The 17,609-nt window shown below is 52.1% G+C and overlaps 1 protein-coding gene across 2 annotated transcripts in view; it reads left to right on the forward strand.

Moving 5' to 3' along the window:
- Window positions 1–2,640: 2,640 nt before the first annotated feature.
- The window catches only part of LUZP1 (leucine zipper protein 1), a 34,827-nt gene continuing 19,858 nt past the window's right edge, over window positions 2,641–17,609 (forward strand). Inside the window, exon 1 of one of the 2 annotated variants that reach the window (XM_048968959.1) lies at window positions 2,641–2,748. The gene's annotated coding sequence lies outside the window, so the exon portion shown is untranslated. Of the gene's footprint in view, window positions 2,749–7,805; window positions 8,346–17,609 lie in introns of those variants that run through there. The other variant, XM_048968958.1, reaches the window with a different exon arrangement.

Below are 17,609 nucleotides of genomic sequence, written 5' to 3' on the forward strand. Positions count from 1 at the left end.
CAATGTTGATGTGATGGATGCCGCTGGCTCATAAACCCATGGGCTGATTCAACTGACTAAACTGGCAGAACAGTATTCACTCTGCTTTCATTTTCCGCTGGTTTAATGAACAGATTGAATGCCAGAAGTGGTGCACCAGAAGCAGCACATTCACAAATAGCTGCAGGAGGACAGGAGCAGAACTGCACGTACCATCAGCAAGCTGTTAGACTGACTCAGGCACCTCATTTAAACTGATTGCAGATACAGAGCAAGAGCAGAAAAGTCACTTCATGGACTTTGTGGACTGGAAGACGACTCAGAAACATTTTTAATAGCCACAGAGAAATCTGTTTTCTGTAAGCTTCTGTAATCCCTTTCCATGCTTACGCCTCTGGTGTCTGTGGCATCCCGTGGCCAGGCACTTCTCATGTGATCAAGCTGTGCAAAACCAGCACGAGCTACTTCTGTTTGTTCCAGCCTGCTGCACCCATACGGTCCCCTACTGTCAGACATGCTGACAGTTCCTGTTGCTTCCCCATTATTATTCATAATTTTATGATATTCCGTCCCCCCTCCCCCCCCCCCCCCCCCATTTCATCTCTAATCACATCTGCCCACATGATTTATATTCTGCACCCTTGGCACCATAAGAAGACAAGACTCTCCCTGCAGTCTTTCTGGGTAAGAAAGAGACCTGCAAGCAACCCCAGGCATATCCCCTCCTCCCCTGTGCCTCTGCCCCTCTTCCTGTCCCAGCCTGTGTAGTTTGCTCCACTTCTGTCCCCTTTACTCTTCAGAGTTGTACTCCTTTCACATTGTTCCTGTCTCTCCTGCTAATTTTTGGCAGGTTGCCCTTGTTGCCAACCCCTCCGTCCAGCTCAGAGCTGCGTCTGCCTCCATCACTTTGTTACATCCTCACTTCCACTTGTCCCTTTCTGTCCCTTTGCTCAATGCTTCCATTGACTGTACTAAGTCCCCATGAACAAGAAACAACACAAAACAGCTCCTAAGGGCAGCTAGCTTTTCCTTATTTCTCTTCATTTCCCTTAGGTCATGCATCATATTTCCTTTCTTAAGGCCTATATTTCTGCTTCTCTAACATCACGTAACACAACTTTGTTCTCCAAAATACTTTCTCCAGTAGCTGCAGCTCTGTTGCTATAGCCCTGGTACCATCAGCTGCAGCCACAACACTTCCACGTCACAGCAGATGTCCAATGTTGGTCATTCCCTGGTTTTCCCATCTCTTCCTCACACTAGAGTCACCACCTGGATGCTGGTTCAGAGAAACACTCCAAAATAAAGTTCTCCTTTATTTCCCCTCAAGTCAGATTGTTCCAGTATTCCCCTTACATCTGCAATCAGCCTCATGAGGTTCAATAAATCCACGTGCAAGGTCTGCACCTGGGTCACAGCAACACTATCACCATCAGTATGAGCTGGGGATGTAAGGACGGAGCACAGCCCTGCCCAAAAGGAGGCACTGATGGATGGCAGCTGGACACGACAGCTCACAGCCAACCGTACCCTGGCTGCATCCAAAGTGGGGGATCTGCCCCTCTGCTGTGTGCTGAGACCTCACCTGCAGCACTGCGCCCAGATGGGGAGTCCTCAGGACAGGAGAGACGAGGAGCTGTTGGAGAGCATCCAGAGAAGGGCCACAAAAATGCTCCCAGGGATGGAACACCTCTCTGCGAGGCCAGGCTGAGAGCTGGGCTGTGCAGCTGGAGAAGGGAAGGCTGCGGGGAGACCTACGGGTCTGTGAGTGTCTGAAAGGGCTGTAAGAAAGGGGACAGACTCTTTAGCAGGGCGATAGGACGGGGGAATGGTTGCAAATGGAAAGAGAGCATTGGATATAAGGATGAAGTTCTTTACAATAAGGGTGATGAGGCACTGGAATGGGCTGCTCATAGGGGCAGATACCCAAGGTGAGGCTGGAGGGGCTCTGAGCGCTGATGGAGCTGTGGGTGTCTGCACTCAATGCTGGGAGTTGGACCTTTGAGGGGCTCTTCCATCTCCAGCCATTCTACGATACCACAGGCAGCCACAGCTGAATCACCGACCGCTCCGCTCAGCGCCACGTCCCAAGCTAGAGGCGGCACGTTGTGGGGCAGCCCTTCAGGATGAACTTTCCTCCACGCTCCGGTGCCATCCGACCTACGTTCCTTCCTCGGCGCGTTGCAAACCGCGGGAGCTGCGCCCGCTTCGGGACGGGCAGCGGCGGCGGGACGGCCGCGGAGCTCCGCACCTCCGGACGGGCCGAGGGCCGCCGCTCCATCCTCCCGCAGAGCTCCGGCCCCGAGCCGCTCCCCGCCTCCCCCGTTCCCATCCCGGTGCCCTCCGCCGCCCGCCGCTCCGTCCCGTTTCGCTCTCCCAGCACGCAGTTCCCTCCGGCCGCCCCGCTCCCTCTTCCCCCCAAAATGGCCGAAACTCCTTCCTCGCTTCTCCCAACGACGGCGGAGCCCGCGGAAGCCGCGCCGCACGGAGCGGATCGCCCGGCGGAGGCGGCCGCGAAACTCCGCGACGGTTCGGGACCGCCGGGCCCCCGACCCCCGCCCCGCCCGGCGGCGCCGCTCCCGCCCCCCGCCCCGCCGGGCCCCGCTCCCCTCGCGGTGACGTAGCGGCGCCGGGGCCGCCTCTCATTGTCAGCGCCCGGACCCGCCGCTCCAGCACGGCCCCGCGGGCTGCGGCCGCCCAACTCCGCGCCGCGGCTGCTCCGGCCCGGCCCGTCCCGGCGGCCGCCAGCGGAAGCCTGGCCCGCCGCAGGTAGGAGGCGGTGGAGGGGGGAGGCACGGAGGGCGGACGGGCGCCGCACGGGTGCCGCGGTCCCGGCCCGGCGGAGCCCCGCGCTGCGGGGTGGGGAGGAATTCGAGGCATCCGCTTTGTCCGCGCTGCCAGCACGGCGCCTCGCGGGGCCGGGAACCGCGGCGTGGCGGCGGGGGGACCCCGAGGGGCGAGGCCGGGCGGACGGGCCGAGCCGCTCCGCCGTGCCGGGACCCGGCGGGACGGCTAGGAAGCGCCTTCGGGCCGCGCACCGTCGGCTGCGAGGGATCCTCCGGCTTCCCCCAACGTGCTTCGCGACGGCGGAGACGGAGCGGCCGCCGCGTTCCTCCCGAGGCCGCCCCGCCGCCCTCCGCTCTGCCCTCCGCTGCCGGCCCGGCGCTGCCCCTCCCGGCCGGGACGCGGCGGTGTCGGCGCTGCTCTGAGCGCTCCCCGGTGCCCGCAGCGCTCCGGAGCCGTTCGGAGGTTCCCGCACGCTGCGAGGCACGCGGGGTTCCTGCGGAGCGACCCGTCAGCTTCCATTTATTTATTTATTTGCCTCTCTTTATTTCCGGCAGCTCCGTATACTTCCTTTCCCGTCAATTGTTGGTGTTTCTGCATATTTTTTTTTACCCCCGCTTTCCCAACCCGCCCGCCTTTATTGTGTCGTTTTACAACGTTCTCCTTGATTTTTTTTTTCTTTTCTTTTTTTTTTTGCTCCGTGGGAGCTTTCCCGCTGCCCTCTGCCTTTGTTAAGCAGCTCTGCCCCTTTTTCGACTTGCTTTAGCACTGTAAGATCTGCTCTCTTGTCGTCAGACGCATTAAAGCCCCGCACGTGGCCGTGCCGCAGTGCTGCTCTGTCGGGCGGTGTCCGCACTCTCATTTCGTTTCCTAACGCTCCGTGTGAAGCGTTGAAACTGCTCTGCCCCGCGTTCAGGTGACCGTCCGGACTCCTCGGCATGTCCTGACGAGGCGCAGTTGGCTCAGATGTTCATGGGTGTGTGAGCACTGTGAACGTTCTAGCTGAAATCACTGGAAATGATACTCATAATGGCAGCGCCGTGTGGTTTCTTCTTTTTTTGCTTCTGGAGCACCCAGGAGGGTCTGGGCAGCATCCCACCCCTGCACTGCTGGGAAAAGGGGAAATAAGGTAAAAAGGAGAAATGTTTTCACAGCCCTGGAGTTGTCTCAGGCATTCGGGACTTGGAAGGAGTGCAGTTCCTCACTCTGCCTGCAGTCTGTTGGCAGACACACGTTTCTACCCATGGGATATGGAGCAGGGATGGTATTCCTCGGCACTTCTGTGTGTGTGTGAGCCTAAAGCCAGCATTCCCTGTGTTGGGCGGTTGGTGAAACCCATGGGTCGGTTTGCAGAAGCACAGATCCCCTCTTGTGTCAGAGCTGCTGTGTGAGGATGGCTCCGGTGCTGGGACCAGCTGGGTGTACAGCAGAACCCAACGCTGAGCTGGGAGAGCTCCTGGAGGGCTAAATGAGGATGAGGGGATGTGGAAGGAGGTCCTCTGTAACCATGCTCGCCTCGGAGTGGCTGTTCAGCCTCAGCTTTCCCGTCACCCTGTAAGCATTCAGACTTCCTCACTTGATTTTGGGGCAGCTGGGCTGGTTTGTGCTTCCCAGAGAGCCAGTGCAGTTCACAGCACTGCAGGCTGTCTGTCATCTCTGTGCTCTAAGGAGAGGTGACTGGATTTATTCCTTTAACACGAGTTGGTGCATGTTAGCAAAAACGGCTCTTGTTCTAAAATGGGTGCCCTCGAATCTGGCTCCAGCCAGAGATGGGAATATTAAAATAATAGTAATAAATCCAACAGTGTTGCAGCCAAGGCTGAGCTGGTTTGTTCTTCCATGCGGGTAATGGTGTGATGTTACCCCAGTGCTTTGCACTCTAGTTGTACCCATCTCTGTCCCACTGGGGGCGGTGGGCAGTGAGGAAACCAATGTGATGTGGTGTAGCTGAGCCACATCACAGCATGGGACGGTTTGGGTGTCAGTGTTAAGCTAAAATGAAGCAAATCATCTTGTCTGGGAGGCCATTTGTTTTGGGAGATCGACGTGATGATGATGAGTCGTAGCAGCACCATGTTTTGTGCTGACAAGTGCAGCACAAGTTGTAGAGCCACAGGGGATTTTCACTTGGAAGGGACCTATGGGGGTCTCTGAGCCCCCACAGCACCACCCAAACCCTGTGGCTGAGGGAGGTGTCCCAGCACTCCCTGAGTTCCATGCCCACCACCCTCATGGGCACAGCCTTTCCATCACCCCCCCCAGCTCTCTCCTGACAGCTCTGTGCCTCTCCCCCAGAATCCAGGAGACATCACCACGAACAGCCCAATGTGAGGAGCTGAGCACCGCCGTTCCTGGGGGGTTGGTGGGATTTCTGTTGTCTCAGCAGCCTGACCATCAGAGCGTGTTCCAAGATGGCTGAGCGCAATGTACGGCGTTGCATTTTAGCCACCAGAATGCGGCTGTTTGGGCCTGCCTCTCCCTGTGCCTCTGCCTCTGCGGGTTTTGGTGGTGATGCTGCCCTGCAGGACCCTAATCTGAGCAGATAAGGGGTTGTAAGTGCGGTTCAGCCCTCTGTTCTTTAACCCTCAGCAGGGTGGAGTGCAATACACAGGTGCAACAAACAGCCCTGCCTGGGCACTGTGCACAGCAACACACACACTGTGCATGAGCAGTTCCTATTTCCTCCTTGGTAGAACAACTGGTGCTATGTAGGTGCTTGCTCACGGGGGTTTTGCAGCAAGTTTAACATTCTCGTTCCCGAATACTTGGGATTCTTATAGAAACACAATCCAGAAGGGCCTGTGCACCGTTGGAATCAAGGGTTGAAAAGATGGAGGGCGTTTAGAAAATGTGAATGGGTTTTAATGTGGTCCGTAGTAGTTTGCTAGGAGAGTCCTCTGTCTGCAGCATTGAGAACTGGATGAGCTGTGTTGGCGTTGGGATCCACACCACGAGCGCTGGAAAGGAAATGCAACATTCTCTTGTTTAGGATCAGGAATGCCAAACTGCACAGCTATAAAACATAAGGAGATGTCAGCTGCTGTGTTAGTTTTTGTGTGACAGAGGGGAGTTGGGAGTGTTTCTGCTGTGATGTCAGCTTGGAGGAGACTGTGGTGTCATCCTGTTCTCTCCAGTTGTGGTTTTGGGAAATGCTGGCTTGGTGCTGTGGGCACTGTGGCTGGAGAAGGTGGCTCTGCCTTTCCTTTCTCCCCTGGCATTCCTCTGCAGCTCTGCCCCAGTGACACAGGGTGCAGCCCTGCACTGGGAGTGCAGAAATGAACCTGTCCCCCCCATCTCTGTAACTCTGGTCCCATCCTGCCTGCAGGGATGCTCTGGGCAGGGAAGGGCAGCATGGAGCAAGTTAAGAATGGTGCAAACTGGCTGAAACTTCAGTGTGAGGATCTGATCCAGAGTGTGTGAGATCAGTTGTGCAAAGAGAGTGCTCCCTGATGGCATAAAGTATTGCCAACTGTGTGCCTGTGTTTGCATCTGTACCACCACCCCGTGTTCCCTTTGGCTGTGCTGTGCTGGTGGAGCTGCTGCTTGCACACTGTGCTGCCCACTCTTGGCTGAAGTAGGCCTCATGTTTAGAGCATGTGAGTACAGAACTGTGTTCACTTTGGTCCCAGCCGTCCTGCCCCAGTGTGCCTGAGCTTCCTTTGGTTCTGCGAACCTCAAATATCTTCTCAATGCCAAATAAATCAGGGTCTGATCCACCGTATTGAGCTTGGGTCAGCAAAACCCACTGGTACTCCAGGTGAGAGGGCAGCTGCTCGCGTGTGTGATGCTGTGTGAGCTGCAGGCTGCCCTTCTGCTTTACTCTCTCCCATCACAAAGGGGACAGTGCAGGCTCTGACCATCTTGCTGTACGTTTTGCTGATGTCAGCACCGTTCTGGATGCGAGCAGCTAATTGATTTTTAAGTGGTAGATGAAGTCATAGTTTGATCTCCCAAATAGCCCAGGCTATAGTATCCAAACCTTACCCAGTTTCAGATCAAATCACTAACTTAGATGCTTTTGAGATTTGCAGTTTTAATTTGTGACCTTTTTTGGTTCTGTGAGGGGCAGATGGTGAATGTGGTGGTGAATGAAAACCCACGTTTCTTGATTGGATTTATTCAGAAGTAGGGCAGCTCTCATTCAGCCACCTGCAGACACCTTAAGGGCTGAGACCAGATGCATCCTCTAGTGCACTAAAAGCAGAGCAGAGGGAGGAGGATGTGAGCACTGAGGCTTTCTTAGCCCTGGTAAGAGCGAGCTTTGCTGGTTAATATTACAGACCCTGAAGCCTGGGGCTCGTGTGTCAGCCTGCATGATAGGAGAGGAAGGAGTCTGCTGCTGGAGGAGGCGATGCAAGAGGGCTGACCAGTGTCACAGCAGCACTTCCAGCTCTGGGCACACGGGTCAGCAGGTGAGCAGGTCAGCTCATCTCATGGCTGCTGGAAGGGTGCAGGGTGAGCGAGGTGGGCACACTGCCTTTGCCATGCAGGTGCCACGGCAGGAGAAGCTGGAGGAGTGGCTGCGGAGTGGTCATACTGTCACTGTGTGATACAGACAGGCCTGAGTTGGTAGTTTCCAAATATGTGTTTTAATCCACAGTTGTTTCAGCTGACCTCTCAGGTAGTAGCTCTGTCCTAAGCTGAAAATGAGCCTTTCTATCTGACCAGTTAAAATGAGCACAGGCTCGAGGAACTCTTCAGCGGAAACCCATCTGTGGATAGTGATAGGACAAGGGGGAATGGTTTCAAACTGAGATGGAGGGGGTTGGGATATTAGGACGTTTTTCACCCAGAGGGTGGTGAGGCACTGGCACAGGTTGCCCGAGGAGGCTGTGGATGCCCCGTCCCTGCAGGCATCCAAGGCCAGGCTGGATGTGGCTCTGGGCAGCCTGGGCTGCTGGTTGGTGACCTGCACACAGCAGGGGGGTTGGAGCTGGATGAGCACTGTGCTCCTTTGCAACCCAGGCCATTCTATAATTCTGTAATTGTCTTTACCGTGAATGTTTTACTTACCACATTCCTTCTGACAGCACGCAGTATGCCTGCAGAAAGGTGAAGCAGCTGAAGGTGGTGCAGGGAGGGTTCCTGATATGATGCTTGCTGGCGTCAGCTCTGCATGCAGCACGGCACAGCTGGGAACGGCGGCTCTTGCTGCAGTGCTGCAACCTCCCGTGCTGCAGCAGCAGCTGTCAGGCTTTGTTTTCACTTCCGTTCTCAACATTTCTTTTCCTTAGGATGCTTTTCTATGTGTTGTCTGGGCTTTAAGCTACAGCGCTGGCTTGTGGCTGCCCTGTTGGGTGACTTTGAGAATCTCGGCTGTGTTTCTCGAGCTGGAAGGAGGCTGCAGGAACTCCAGGCTTGTGCCATCATCTGATCTCACTGCAGTGCTTTCAGCAGTGCCTTTGAGATAGATGCCTGTGCCTCACGTGGGAGTGCAGAGGGTTACCTTAAAGGAAAAAATCTGACGAAACCGCTTTGAGAACTTGTTGCTACACGTGATATCGTGGTGGAATTTACCGGAATAGAAAGGAGAATCCTGACCTGGGATCTGGAACAGAGTTGAAAAAGCATTAATTCCTCAGGTAGTGTGAATCAATTGGAAATATGTCTGTTGTTACTGAGGAGCAGTGATTCCTGTGTGCTGATAAGTGGCTGTTAGTGCTGCATTGGGCTGAGAATCGAACTGGGAGCAGTTGAGAAATCTTAATGAAGCTTCTCACTTCATTGTTTGTGTAACATCCCGTATATGCACTGTTTGGCTTTGTTTTGTTGTTGTTGCATGTGTTTAGTGGCTTGACATGAGAGCATCCCATATAATATGTGTGTGTGTTGAAGTTTCTCTGAGATTTGGTTATAGAATGTGGTGAAGAATCTGCACAGGATCTTAAATTCACTTGAAGTTGCTTTTGTGTAGATTTGTTTTTTACACTGTGCAAAGCATAGCAATGGTTTGAAATAGAGCTTCTCGCTCTCTGTAATGAATCGCCACAGATCCGCTGTGGAGGGGAGAGTGAGTGCAGAATAACTGACAGTGATGCGAGAAAGCTCTGAAGCTGTGAGTTGAAGGTGACCCAAAGCAATGCTGCAGCCTGCTGAGGGGGGGGGAAGGGGGTTGGGGGCTGGGTCCCCCTGTGCTGCAGAACTCAGGCAGCAAAGGTGAGCTCCTGGCAGCCAGGAGTGAAAGGTGGGTGTGAGGTTGGCACAGGCGCAGTCAGACAGCAATTGCTGGGGGCAGGAAAACAGTCACCTCCTGTTGTCTGCTGTGGCTGTTCTGCAGTCCTGGGAAGACTTGCTGTTGGGAGGAGGAGGGTGGCACTGGGAAGTGGGGAAGGTCCTGCTTTCTCCCCATCCCTCCAGCAGCAGCGGTGGCCGTGAGCCCCCTCCTGCAGCTCTCTGCAGCAGGAACTGCCTCCCCAGCCCCCCCCCAGAGGATCAGCACTGCTCACCTCGCAGTTTTGACAGAAGCCCTCTTTGGCACAGGAGCTGCACTAGGTGATGTGGTGCTTGGGATGAAGTTCACCGCCTTACTGGCGACCTGGATGAGGCAGAAATTGCAGATTTTCCAATTCTTTCCTCTTATGTAGAAAGGAGCAGCTCGGGGCAGGAAGCCATGCGGTCCCATCTCAGTGCAGCCAAGGCAGTCCTTCCTTCCTGTGGAATATCCGTCCTTCAGCCCAGGCAGTGCAAAGGGAAAGAGGACACAGAAAGAGCAAAGCAGGGGGTGAGGGTGGTTAGCAGCTGTGCCCAGCAGTGATGGAAGGAGACCCTGTGCTCCCATCTGGTATTAGGTTTGGTTCGTCATTCTCTGCTTCTTGTGAGAAAATCATGTCCTCTCTTGGCTCTGGTCTTTTAGGATTGGATTCAGAGAAATTAATGCTTGGCATTAAGCCTGCCTGTTCCCTCATTAGCATCTTGTGTAATGCTTGCGGAGCGTGAGTGCTTCGAGAGCAAAAGAATTTGTCCATCTTTTGTTCTACTCCTTTTGTTGTCTGTGGTCCATCAGATGCCAGTGGGCTTCAAAACCATCAAGGCAGGCTGCCTAGGAGCTGCCTCTTTCTTGTCAGTAGGATGTATCCAGACTGTTTTTTTTTGCAAGAAACTGCAAATTTGAAACAAAGTTTTCCTATGGTAATGGTGAATTGATGGGCATCTTGAGCCCTTTTAGCTTTGGCCTTATGGACGTTAGGTTGACAGGAGCTGGGTGAGCTTTGAAGTTGTATTCAATCCTTTGGGAGAAATATCACTCAGCACTTTCCTGCTGGAAATCCCAGCCCATGTTCTGTCATCTGAATGTCCTTCTGGCTGCTTGCTGCAGCTGGATGTCAGGGAGGATCTTTCCCCTGGGAAATTCTGACACCCCAGCAGCAATCCCTAGCAGCAGGGGATGAACTTTCTTCAAGCTAACAGAGTAACTCAGGTGCTTTCCTGCACAGAGGGATCAGAGGCTGCATGTCTCTCTAGCCCTCTCCTATGTTAAGAAGAATCCCAATAGCAGCTGCTGAATGCCCTGTCCAGTCCTCAGACCTCTAACCTGCATACAGCCTTTTTCCCTCATCGTTCTCAGCCTGCTGCAAAGGAGTGCTGGAACAGGCTGCCCAGAGAGGAGTGGATGCTCTGTCCCTGGAGGTGTTCAAGATGAGGTTGGATGGATGGAGCCCTGGGTGACCTGATCTGGTACCAGATCGCAGGTTGGTGGCCCTGCCTGTGGCAAAGGGGCTGGAACTTGATGATCCTTGGGTCCCTTCCAACCCAGGCCATTCTATGATTCTGTCCATGATTTCACTCAGGGGATGTGTTCTGAGTTGGCCTTTCTCAGTGGCACAGCTGCCAGGTCTTCCCACACCATCCTGGCAACCTTCTTGTTGTCTGTGCACCGGGAGAACGCCTGTATGACTTGTGGCTGCTCAATGGCAACCTGGGCTGTGCTCCCAAATTTCCCATCTCATGTCTGCCTGCGGGAGCTTGCCTCACAGCAGTCCCATTCCAAAGAGGAGCAGGGACCCCAAGATCTGCTTTCCCCTAAAACTGTGGGGGTGGTGTTGGGTACCATTGCTCCCCCCAGCAGAACAACTGCTTTGGAAAAACACCAGCATGCCTCCAGAATGCCGATCCATTCAGTGTGTATCTCTCTGAAGCATTCTTTTAGGCTGCTTGCAGCATGGGGCAGGCAGCATCTTATTACTCTTAATAGTCTCTGAATATTAATATTGAGGTTAAATTGTTTAGGTCACAGCAGCTACAAGTACACTCTCACAGAGGCATAAAAAGTTCCTTCAAAGATCCCACTGTCATCTGTCTGTAAAAGTTATTTTAGTTGGTTTTCTTGTTACCTGAGGGTATTTTCAGCAGTATTGAATATTGAATACAAAATTGAGTACAAAAGACTCCTGTTAGAGACTCCCAATCTACCCAGCTGTCTTCATTGCATGAATCACATTTAAGAGAGTGACATGAGTTCCTGTATCCCTCCTTTCGTTTGACTTCACACTTTGCCAATGAACAAAAAAGGTGGATCCTAAACCTGTGGGTTGGGGGGTGAGCTCAGGGCCATCGTAATGAAGTCCTGGGTTGTCATTATGTGTGGCACAGCCAGAGGACAGCGTGCCCTGAGCTTGTGTTGGGTGATGGTGAAGGATTCAGAGATTATTCCTGGCATGTCCCAGCCAGCCTCCATTTAACAGCTGTGAAACCCTTTTTGGTGTTTTTTTGTTCGTCTTTTTTGTTTTATTTTTGCACCAGGTGGACCTGGCACAAATGATTTGGGGAGGAATCACTGCTCTTTTTTTTGCAGCATGTTTGAGTCAGAGCCTGCAGGTGGGGATCTGCTTGGTGTTCCTGCCCCATCTTGCTTGCTGCGTTGCGTGGTCCTGATTGCATTGCCTGCAGCTTTGTGTGGACACAGTGACCTTGCTGTTTCACATGGTCCTGGTAGCATTTCCCATTACTTTGTGTGGTTCTGGTGGCATTGCCTGCTGCTCTACGTGGTTATAGAGAACTTGCTGTTTCACATGTTCCTGGTGGCATTACCTGCTGCTTTGTGTGGTCCTGGTGGAACAGAGGCTCTCTGGGCTGTGCTGCAGAGCCCCCAGCAGGCAGGGGAGGTTTAGGAACAGCAACCCAAATCATCTGTTTAAGTGGAGCACAGGTTTTATGAATTGCAAAAGGAGCAGCAGATAGAAGACAGTGCTGCAGAGCTCTTCTTGCTGTGCTGGCAGCTCCCTGACGCAGCTGAAGGATGCTGCTGGTGCAGGGGAGCAGTGGTGTAACCTAACCCAGCCTTCATGCCAGAGGAGTTTCAAATGGCTGACCGCTTCCTCCTCCTCTCTCCATACCATTAACCCCTGGTGTTCCTCCGCTGGCTGAGCTGAGGAGTGCAGCTCTGTGCTCTAGCTCTGTGCTGTCCCAATGCTGCTGAGCTGTGCGGTGCTGCCAGATGCATGCACATGTGTGAGCTGATGCAGGCTCCCATACAGGCAGCCCTGCTGCTGGGAGGTTACAGTTCAAACCAAGTCTAAATCCTCTCTTTGGGAGTAACAGCTGCTGCGCTCATCACCTAATTCATGGTCCTTGGCTTCTTCAGGATGGCCTTCCATCTGAATTATTGCTGATTGCAGCCTTCATCCAGCCCCATGCATTCTCGCTGCCGTAGCTGGGGCAGGAGCAGTTCTGTCTGGACATCCCAGTGCAGCACCCTACATGGGTAAAAGCAATGCGTTCTGGGTCTGTGAGTGTTGGATGTACACCAGGTGTCAGCAGGCAGCCAGGGACTGTCTTCCCTGGGGACTGTGCACCAAAGAGGGAAGCCCCCAGCATCAGCATCTCACTGGAGACCTGAGATAAAACTTTGAACATGTTTTGAATTCTGACAGTAAGGTGTAATTCCCTGCTGGAGGACTTACTGAGTGAGTGGGTCACTGCTGTTAGTGCTGCTTTGTGCTTTACCCTTGGCACAGCCCGACCTGTCCCATGGGTGCCCAATCTGCTGGCCTGCCTGGGCTGAGGAATTGTCTTGGGCTGCTCTGAAAGTAATACCTCCTATTTATTTCCATGGAAACTACAACTGATCCACTGAGTGTTTGATGGAGCAAATTCTCAGCTACAAAGCACTGTTTAGCTTAGTATAGTCACCACCTTTAGCTGTGCATTTTTACCAGTGATGAACAAAAGCTGCATGCTGTGCTCATCACAGTTTACACTGGCAAAGGTGACCCACTGTCACCACTGCTGAAATGCAGCACTGTGCTCACATCCACTGTTGGGATGCTCAAAAGTGCCCTATTTTCCATGTGTGAATTCAGTGAACCACCTTTGCTCCATATGCACTTTCACATCAGACACCATTCTGTCAGAGTGCTCCAATGCTGCCATCTGTCACACGGCAGCAAAACATAACAGGATATTGGTGGGGAGGTTCAACCTCTACTACTGTACCACCAACATCCAACTCTGATGATGTCATGGACTGACATCATAAAACAGGAGGTATTACTTTCCAGAGCAGCTCTCATAATACGTATATATATATATAGTTAATATATGTAAGTAACAAAACTTATTTTAACTTTTATTATTTTTATTAAAGCATTAGAAAGAAAGAAAGCAACAGCACCATAAGATTGGTGGGATGTGTGACCTTGTAGCTGTGAAACTGATGCATCAGTGCCTGGTTCGATGGCAGTGGCTGCAGCTCTCAGGGTGTTCTCAGAGATATTTTTTTTACTGAAATTTCACTCTTCCTTTGCTTCATCCTTGAAAGCAGTTGTTCACAAATGGATGTACTGCCCAAAGGTGATGGCATGAGTAAGGTGTGATGGTTGTGTGAGGGGTATCTTCCTCTGGTAAGAGAGGTTGATAGAAGTCTGGTGAAGAGACGTGGTCAGGTTTTTTGTTGCAGCTCTGCATGTTCCATTAGAAAATTGGCAGGTGATGTATTTATGATAACTGAAAATGGAGTCACAGCTATGAACTGATAATTGCTTGGCAGCCTTGAAACCTGTCCTCAAATTTCTTAATTGAAGTGGAAAGCACGGCTGCGTGTCTTTTGCTGCTCACAAGGCTGTTTAGCCATCAAAATGCACAAAAGTGTGGCCATCAGTGAGTCAGCACTGCCCTGTGCCTCCCCATGTTGTCCCGTTCAGCCAGCACTGTGAGCAATGGGGGCACAGCCGCTATGATGGGGGCATTGCGAGCTGTGCTGGGCCGCGAGTGGCCTGTGGGTTGGACGTGGTTGGCCTGGGCCTTCCCATACAGCTCCAAACAGCAGCTCAGGAGTCGGCCCAGGCCAGGGCTGTTCTCCCAATGGTGTTCTCATCCCTCAGCACTTGGCCTTGGGGCAGTATCCTGAAGCGCTCTTTGGCGTGCAGGAGAACCGCGGCCGTTAATCTGCAGCCTGAGGCAGCGGCTTGGCATGGGATGAACAATTCTCTGTCTGTGCTGGCTGCTTCTATTTTTTTTTCTTACTCTTTTTTTCTTATTCTTTCACTATTTTATACTGATTTAAATCAGTGAAGGGTGTCTGGACTCTTATGCTGACAGCACAGCTTTAAAAGAGTGAACATTGGGCGTGCGAGTGCTGTCCGAGGAGATGGGCTGTTCCAGCACAGAGCTCAGCCAGAGTCCAACCTCACACCTGACAAAGAGACAGCAGGCTGGGACCTCCAGGTTGGATTTCCCAGCATAGCAGAGCTGGGAGGGGTGCCAAGGGACGACCCCTTCTTCCCCCCCCTCCCATTCAGTGTCACTGCTGCTCACTGCTGCAGTTGTTGCTGCACGGAGCAGCACTGAGCTGTGCGCAGAGCCCCGCAGTTCTGCTTGCAGTGCAGCACTGAGCTGCCTGCTCTTCCTGGCTGATTGCTGGATAATAAGGCACTGCTGCAGTCGTGCAGCTCAGCCCTATAGCACAGACCTGAAGGTTACCATCCTATCTCAGAGGAGAAAAAAAAAAGACCTCCCCTGACATGTGTACAGCATGTCTTAATGTATCTAAAGTGTTACTTGGCTTTTTGCACAGAAGATGACCTTGTAGGTAGGTGACAGCATCTTACCTCTGTGTTAGCTTTCTGTGAGCCCACCAGTTCCATTCCACTTTTCTGTTGTTCCCTTGCCTGCAGAGCAGGACTTGGCCCAGGAAGATGCTCAGGGCTTGGAACTACTGCTTCTGTGTGTCAGGGTTGTGTTCTGGGCTTGCCATCTCTCTCAGCTTTGCAGCATCTCTACCTTCTCAGTCTCCTTCCCACTCTGTATCATGCTTCATTAATGAGACTGCTAAACTGAGCACCACAGAGGAGTTGCGGTAGGAAAATGTATGAATGGAAAGATCGCTCTGTACTTATGCTGTGTCTTATGTTCTTACGCAACAACCATTGCTCACCATGTCTAGAGATGTATTTTGGTCCACCCTGACTGCTGATCTCCGATAGCAGTTCTTAACAATCCCTTTGCCACTACCGATAAGACTTCTGGCTCTCACACTGAACCAGGTGCAATTTCAGTGAGGCTGGCCCTTCTTGTTTGCTCATCATCCTTTTATTCTTGCTTGTTTCCTTAACTTTGCTTATGAAAATCCACGTGGGGGACAGTGTCAAAAGCCTTAATGAAGCCCCAATGCCCTACACCTACTGCTTCTTCAGCTCTCTGGTGTAACTCTTAGCAGTTTAAGTAACCAGAACAGCTGTGAATCTGTATGGCCCATTTCTTTGTCTGCCTTCACAAATGTGTGTTCTTCCTATTTTGGAAAGCCAAACCCCACCTCGTTTCAGAGATGAGGAGCTCCCTTAGTCCGGATTATTCTCCCTTTGGAGTTTTGAGGTGAGTTAGCAGGATTCTGTGTTGCTCTTGCAGATAAGCAGAGTCTTGTTCATCGAGGTTGGCATAAAACTATTTAATATATAAATAAGTGCAAATTAGGCTATTAAATAAGCTGTTGACAGCTCTGCCTTGAGTTGGGACATGCCTGTTCCCTCCGTGAAGTTGTGTTGCTGCCTCCTTGTAGGGCTTCCATGCTTCAGGCAAGTATTGAGTCAGAGCCCTTCTGACACAGCAGAGCTGAATGACAAGGAAACCCACATGGAGCTACCCGTGTCCACCTTCAGACTGTGTTTTCAAGTTGTGTGGCTGCACACAGTCCTCTCGGGGTTTCAAACAGCCAGCCTTCTGGAAGGAAAGGAGGATTTCAGCTGGGTTACCTGTGTAACAGCTTCAGGACCAGAGGACCTACCAGCAGACCTGCCTGTGCTTTCCCTCACCTTACAGCTCTCCCTGCCTCCAGAAGTGCACTGTAGCCAGTGTGTGGGTGAGATAAGCCTCTTCTTCATACTGTGCTGTTGTGCAATGTGGGATAGAAGGCTTTTCCCTCTGGGAGAGGTCAGGAAGCAAAGCACAGCTGCTGCTTTGCCCAGCGCACTGAAGAGAGCAGAGATCTGCCAAGAAAGGGCCACTTCTCGTGGCTCCCATCTGAGCCTTAAGCCTTGTTTCCCCCAGTGCTCTATGCAGATCTGGTGGGACAGATGTTCTCCTTTTGTCATTATAAGCTGGGTTCAGCTTCCCTACCTCAAGCCATTACATTGCTGGATCAGACCACGGTTGTATCTGTGTTTCTGCAGTGGCCAAGAACAAGGCGTTGGGGAAGGTGGTGGATACAGAGCAAACCTGCAGGACGTAGGTCCTGTGTGCTCTTCCAGCCCTGTGTGGCATAGGCAATTACAGAGCTGAGTGTTCCTTCTGTGGATCCATTGACCCTCAAGAGATGTCTCTTACACTGCTTTATCAGTCTGCCTCAAAGCAATGTAAACTTGGAGCGCCCAGTGCTCCGTGGCAGAGTGCAAAGTTATCTGCATCACAAGGAGCAGCATCTCTTCTTGTTTGTTGTGATTACAGAGGCAGTGAATATTCGATCCTTATCCCCCTTCTCCAAACCATTCATAGTTTTATAGCTCTGTTGTATTCGTCCTGAATCATCACATTTTCCAGGCTAAGTAATTCTCATCTATCAGCATCTATCAGCATCTATCTATCCCTCTGTAGAAGCCATGCTTTTAATCATCTCTGTTGTGTATCTTTCCTAGCTGCCAGCAGAGGCTCAGGTGGGACCAGAAAATTCCATCCTGAGACTTGGAGTGTCCTTCCATAGTTCTTCACAGTCAATCCTTGTCTCTTACTTTGCTGTTTTCCTAACAACCAGCGTTCACTGCTGAAGGAGCTGCAGTGTTGGGTCTGCAGTACTCACTGAAATGGTCGAAGCAGAGCAAAAAATAAAAAGAGTAATGGGATTTGTGACCTTGTAGCTGTGAAACTGATGCATCTGTGCCTGGTTCAGTGGCAGTGGCTGCAGCTCTCAGGGTGTTCTCAGAGATTTCTGGTGAATTTTCACTCTTCTTGTGCTTCATCCTTGAAAGCAGTTGTTCACAAATGGACGTACAGCCGAAAGGCAGTGGCATGAGTAAGGTGTGATGGTGATGTGAGAGGTACTTTCCCATGGTAAGAGAGATTGATAGAAGTCTGGTAAAGAGACGTGGTCAAATTTTTGAGTTGAACTGCAACTCTGTACATTCCATTTGAAAATGTGCAGGTCATTTACTGACGCTGACAGAGAACAGAGTTGCAGGTATAGAACTGTGACCCTGCAGGCACATCGAGTTGGGGCTTCAGACACAACCTGTGGGTGACATGGAGCTTCCTGCTCCATGGGAGCATGGCCCTGCATGCTTCCTTTTTCCAGAGCTCGGCTCTTCCCCAGTGTTTGTTCTCTCCTGGGAGTTGGCAGCTTGCTGGATGGCATTTGTGTGCCAGGGGTAGCTCCCACACCCGCTGGCTGCCAGCCTGTGCTTTGGTTTCTGCATAAAGCAGAT

This window comes from Lagopus muta, chromosome 23 (genome assembly GCF_023343835.1).
Source record: "Lagopus muta isolate bLagMut1 chromosome 23, bLagMut1 primary, whole genome shotgun sequence".
In the NCBI taxonomy this organism is placed as follows: Eukaryota; Metazoa; Chordata; class Aves; order Galliformes; family Phasianidae; genus Lagopus; species Lagopus muta.